Here is a 6,000-nt window from a genome sequence, read left to right as displayed (position 1 = left end):
GAGGGCCTATTGTAGTATAAAATAAGTGGCATTTTTATGAATTGACATACTTAAAGACATTGGGTAGAAAGTGCCTGCCTTTGATGTTTCGCTTTGTATATGCATTGAAAATAAGAAGTGTGGAAAAATTCTTAACTGTTCTTTGAAACGTTTAACTTTTGGCCTTCTTGTACAATAAAATGTGGCTGCTGCTGCATTCCATGCTGGCTAGGTCTTTAAATCTGAAGATGTAGTTTATTATTTAAGCCCCATAGCTTTTCTTTGTCTGGTTATGATAGATTTATATGAAGAAAATTAGGGCTTATTGCTTTTGTAAATATAATGAGCAATGTGTTTTTTCTTTAGGATCAAACAGAGCATACTGAGTCAGCAGGACTGGCTGGTGGTGCAGCAAGCATCATGAGTAAGCACAGAGAAGTCTGTTCCTTAGCACGTGTGTAAGAGGAAAAGGTAGGAAAACCAGTGTTCTTATTTCTCTTAGAGATTGAATTTAAGAAAACAACTAGTACTATAGAAAGTAATGCTCGTGCATATATGCTGCTTGCTTCATTTATAACGTTGCCTCTTGATAAATCAGGAGTGTAGTTTTTAAAAAGATTTGACTTAAATCTAGAGCAAAAGAGTATTTTTAAATTACTGTTAAATTATGTCAAAATGCTAATTTCTCTACCAGTGCTTGGCTCTTCTCTTTTAGAGTCAATTTCTACCTTGAGCATAGAGAGCTAATTTCAGCATGAAAGAGAACATGAATTTGAGCAATATTGTTAAGAGAAAATAGTGATATCGCTACTCAATTAATGTCATTTATATTTCTTAGTCATAATATAAGAGCTAAACAAAGCTAATTTGGGGCAGGGAATCAGAAATAGAAATTTAATTACATTATTTTATTTTGTATTTTTAGACCAGTTGTGAAGAGCAATATTTTCCAGCAGAAAATTGGAAGTATTTTGTTAGTTTTTGTAGAGCAAGAATCATTGACTTTTTCCTGACTAGGAGTCATGTCTGATTTCTTGCAGGTCTTATGATTATTTAAGGGATAGAAGATGGCAGTGGGGGGTGGAGGGTGTGTGGGCAGGATCGGTTTCAGAAACTAATTATGCCACTCACTAGTGGAGTGTTGCATACTCTGACTGAGTTCTCTGGTTTTCCATGTAAGCTTCAAGGATAGAGGCATGGGTCTGACAGTGTGTGACAGAAGACTGAGCTCCTTTTTTCTTCAGTTAAGAGTGGAGCATAGACACTTAGCAGTAGTGCCGTCCTCACCAAAACTTCTGGACCTGCAGATGGCAAGGTATTTCTTGTGCCTTGGCCTTCATACATGGGAGTGTGAGAAGGGAGTGTCCTTCTCTACCTTCACCTGGTAAAATCTTATTCTTCAAGCATCACCTCTATAGGAAGTTTTTATTTTTTATTTATTATTTATTTATTTATTTATTTAGAGGAAGATTAGCCCTGAGCTAACTACTGCCAATCCTCTTCTTTTTGCTGAGGAAGACTGGCCGTGAGCTAATATTCTTGCCCTATCTTCCTCTACTTTATGCGTGGGACTCCTACCACAGCATGGCTTTTGCCAAGCGGTGCCATGTCCACACCCAGTATCCAAGCCGGTGAACCCGGGCCGCTGAGAAGTTTTTAATCCACTGCAAAGACTATCAATAATAATAATAAATAGGGGCCGGCCCCGTGGCACAGTGGTTAAGTTCGCATGTTCCGCTTCAGTGGCCCGGGGTTCACCAGTTTGGTTCCTGGGTGCAGACATGGCACCGCTTGGCAAGCCATGCTGTGGCAGGCATCCCACATATAAAATAGAGGAAGGTGGGCACGGATGTTAGCTCAGGCCCAGTCTTCCTCAGCAAAAAGAGGAGGATTGGCAGCTGATGTTAGCTCAGGGCTAATCTTCCTCAAAAATAATAATAATAATAAATAATCAGCAGTAATAAATTATTGGAATATTTACTACAGTAGCCTACCTTACCCCAAATAATATACCCCTGTGTCAGTCTGATTGGGATTCACTTCTTTGGCTCCATAGCACCCAGTGTATATATTGATTAGTACGTATCACAGTGTTTTATATTTTTGAGTTTACTCATCCATCTCCCCTATGAAACATTGAGCATCTTTAGGTCAAAGACACTGCCTTATGTGTCTTTGTAACTTAATGACTAGGATGGTGCCTGGTACATAGTAGATGCTTAGTAATCTTTGAAGCATGAATATGCACATTTTCATTGTCAAGGGTGTATGGCATAAAGAGGAATTGCCAGTGAAGGAGACATGAAAGGAGCAATCAGATCAGTGCTGTGAAAGTGGGACCCCTAAGACTGAGATTCAAGAGAGCGTCCAAGAGGACTCTGGTTAATAGAATAAAAAGGAAGAGTTCTAGAAGTCCAAAGACAAAAGAAGAGATCTTCAGGAAGAAACTGTACTGAATTAAGTAATTATATTCCTTTTTGAGATATACATGTATAATATTTAGTGACTTCTATTTTGAGTAAGAGATGGATGTTTTTATATGAAGATAAGTAAAGAATTCTGACATAAAGTTTAAATCCTCTGAGAGGCCCAGCTTAAGCAGTAAGAAGACTGCCCCTCTCTCAAGTCCTCAGAAGACCACAGGTTCTACTTTGGAAAATGAAAGTGAAGAGGCTCAAGATTTGGGGACATTAGACATTAACAGATCAGGGATGAGACACCACAGTGCAACAAGGAGGATTGAGGGATATCCTATATATTGACAACTGAGACTCTTCTCATCACTCCTTCCTCTATTCTTCTTTCAGAAAGTGGCTGCCTGGTATTACATCTCTGTACCCCCTTACAGGAGGTTATATGATTCTTCTCTGGAGTCCAAAGAAAAGACCTACATATACTGACCTGGAGATCTCCCAGTGAAATAGCTGTGTTCCCACCCAATCACCAGGCAGTGGAAGCCTCCCACTAGAGAAGCCACACATACCGAGCTTCCAAATGGCTTCTAGTATTGTTAAAAAACAAGATTCAACTGAGTAAACTTTAAAGACCTTATTGGCTTTATTCAATGATTCACGAATCAGGTAGCATCCCATCTAGCAGATAGAAAAGAGCTCAGAGGAGCTCTACAAAATGAAAGACTCTTATAGGCAGGAGGGGACAGGATAAGGAAGTTTTACTAGCAAAAAGTGGATTGGTTGTGGCAAGGTCGCTTTACTTTAGAGGATGGTAGGAGTCTGTCAGGCACGTTGCCTGATTAGTGCTGAGCAGGTAATTCCAGATTGACTGATTTAAGATTCTATTCCCAGGAGAGGCCAAAAGTGTAATTAAGTATTAAGTCTCGGTTTGGTGACCTGGGGCTTAGCATAAGTGCTTCCATTTGGGGCTTGTTGTCTTGTTTTTCACAATTTCCCCTTTTTGATCAGACTCTCAACCTGAGAGAGGTGATAAAAATTTAAGGCATTAGTGCCACTCCCGGCTACCACTCGGAAGTTCTCACATTTTTTTCTGATCCTCGGTGTGGTATTCACAGGTCATAACTTCAAGTTCACATTTTTTAAGTCATTCATTCTCTTCGTTCCTTTTCTGACGTTCTGGTCTTAGGGAGATCATTTGGTTGGTGGTTAGTGGCTGCAAACATGCATTTAAAGCTTTTGAGAGAAAATAGTGCCCCAGGGAGATTACTGTGATGAATATGAGCAGGATAATTCCCAATGTCTGGAGTGCACTTTGGAGCCATGGTCCCCAATACTCAAAGCAATCAAAATCAAGTAAGTCAAAGAAAGAGTCCATCAAAGTAGTCACTTTCTTAAGCCAAGTGGCTTGTTCAGTTATCTTATGTAGCTGAGTTTCAGCCTCCCCAGAAGTGTTAATCCTTGTGCGGCAAGTGATGTTGGCCATAGCACTGGCACCTCCTTGCTCAGCTAAAAGATAATCAAGGGCTATCCTATTATTAAGAACAACTTTAGGCAGAGAAAGTCTAGAAATTTTTGTTGGGGAGTTATTGCTTTAGCAGCAGATTCTGCAGTATCTTTAAGAGTTAAGGAGAAGTTCCTGATCATAGCCTCATTTGCACTTACTCCTAGCCAGGGGAGTAGGGAACTGCCACAGGAAGCAAGTTTACATCATGACCGGCTCTTGTTGGTCCTTTCTAACTCAACAACGTAAATTCAGGGGAGTTGACCAATGAGGTGTCTCAGTTTGATTGTGGACAGTTAGAGGCAACAGTTAGATAACCTGAGAGGCTTTGTCCAGTTATGTACCAGCTCTCTAGGCATTCACAGGCCTAAGGAGAATGATAATCGCCACAAAGGTAAATCATCTCGGGGCACAAACCACTTCTGCTGAGGTGGCACTGTTAATAGATTCATTTGCAGGGATTGTAGCATTTGCCTGTTAAAGCTAGGGGTCAGTTTGTTTTCAACACATTTAGGAAGTAAATCTCCTAGCCTGAAATAAGGAGTTCTAAATTCCTTGCAAAGATGGGTGCTGCTGGTGAGATCTTTTTATGCTTGGAGGCTTGGTTATCTCTTTCATGAACAAATAAGATGAGAGGCTTTGAATAGTTAGGTAGCCCTAGGGCCCGCAGTTCCTGCAGCACTTGTTTTAGTCTTATAAAGCCCTGCTTATGTTAATCCTCCCAAGGAAAGGGCTCAAGGACTGAAATTTTAGTAAGTTCATAGAGTGGGGAAGCCAACAGAGAAAAATTAGGACTTCATAGTCTACATTAGCTAGCCAGACCTGGGAATCCATGAAGCTGTCTGTTAGTTGTGAGCATAGGGAATTCTTGGATTAGTTTAATTCTTGTTGGAAATAGCTGGATTCCTTCAGTGCTTAGATTATGACCTAGGTAATGAACAATGTCTAAATATAATTGTAATTCTTCCTTAGAGACTTTGTCCTTTTTCAGCTAACTGTTGCAGCAAATAAATGAATCCTGTATGGACGCCTGATTGGTAATTGAGCATAGCAAGAGGTCATTTACATACTGTAGAAGGTTGATTTCCTGGGAAACTGGAGCATGCTTAAATCTTGGTGCAGCACTTGGAAGAAATAAGAAGGGGCCTCAGTGAACCCTTGAGGCATGACTGTCCAGGTATATTGTTGATTGGTCCAAGTAAAGGCAAATAGATTCTGGCTGTTGGGGTCTGCAGGGATGCTGAGGAAGGCTAAAGGGAGATCCACAACAGTGAACTATTTTGAGCATGGTGAAACTTCGATAAAAGGGTGTTAGCGTTTAGAACAACTAGGAAACCGGTAATAACTATCTTGTTAACAGCTTTCAAGTCCTGGACAAATTGCCATTCCACCCATTAGGTTTCCAGACTGGCGAGATCAGCCTGTAGCAGGGTCTGCTACAGGGACTGATTAGCTCCTGGACGATTAGGTCTTCTGCTGTTGGTGTGAGGCCTCGTATGACTTGGGCCTTAAATGGATATTGAGACAATTTGGGAAAAGGTTTAGTTATGTCTATCTAAATTTTTATAGGTTCAGCACTTTTTATTCTTCCATTGTCAGTATTGGAGGTGCCCGTATATTTTTGGGACTTTGATTAAATTAAGGATCTTTTGCTGGAATTCTTTCTCTTCTGTATGAAGGACAGATTGTAAGGAACATAAAAGATCAGGTTCAGGTTAGTCAGGAAATTCTAAGGTGAGATCTTCCTTAGAGGCCAAGTGTATTAGCCCTTTTAATTTAGAAAGACGATCTTTACCTAATAGACTGACTGGAGCTGTATCACTTAACAAAAAGAAATGTTTTTCAGAGAAAGGTCCCAGAATCATTTGAACTAGTTGAGCTAGAAACTGAATTGTATTAGATACCCTCACTGTAGAAACTTCTTTTTCACTGGAAAGGGTTCGTTATCCTATGAGAGTGGAGTTTAAAGTAGAGAGAGTAGTTCTGGTATCTGCCAGAATTTGGTGAGGTTTCCAATTAATTTTAATTTTAGTCTCCCTTTGGCTGTTTAAGGGAATTACTGGTAGCAGTTTACCAGAGAATCCCTCAGAGTCGTGTCAACTCTGG

General features: G+C 40.2%; 1 protein-coding gene across 2 annotated transcripts in view; it reads left to right on the top strand.

Moving 5' to 3' along the window:
- Positions 1-345: 345 nt before the first annotated feature.
- The window catches only part of ZFYVE9 (zinc finger FYVE-type containing 9), a 138,900-nt gene continuing 133,245 nt past the window's right edge, over positions 346-6,000 (top strand). For both annotated transcript variants that reach the window (XM_046663332.1, XM_046663331.1), the window contains exon 1: positions 346-450. The gene's annotated coding sequence lies outside the window, so the exon portion shown is untranslated. The remainder of the gene's footprint in view (positions 451-6,000) is intronic.

The sequence above is a fragment of the Equus quagga genome, chromosome 5 (genome assembly GCF_021613505.1).
Source record: "Equus quagga isolate Etosha38 chromosome 5, UCLA_HA_Equagga_1.0, whole genome shotgun sequence".
NCBI lineage: Eukaryota > Metazoa > Chordata > Mammalia > Perissodactyla > Equidae > Equus > Equus quagga.
Note: the sequence above shows the minus strand (reverse complement) of the source record. Positions and strands in the feature narration are given on the sequence as shown.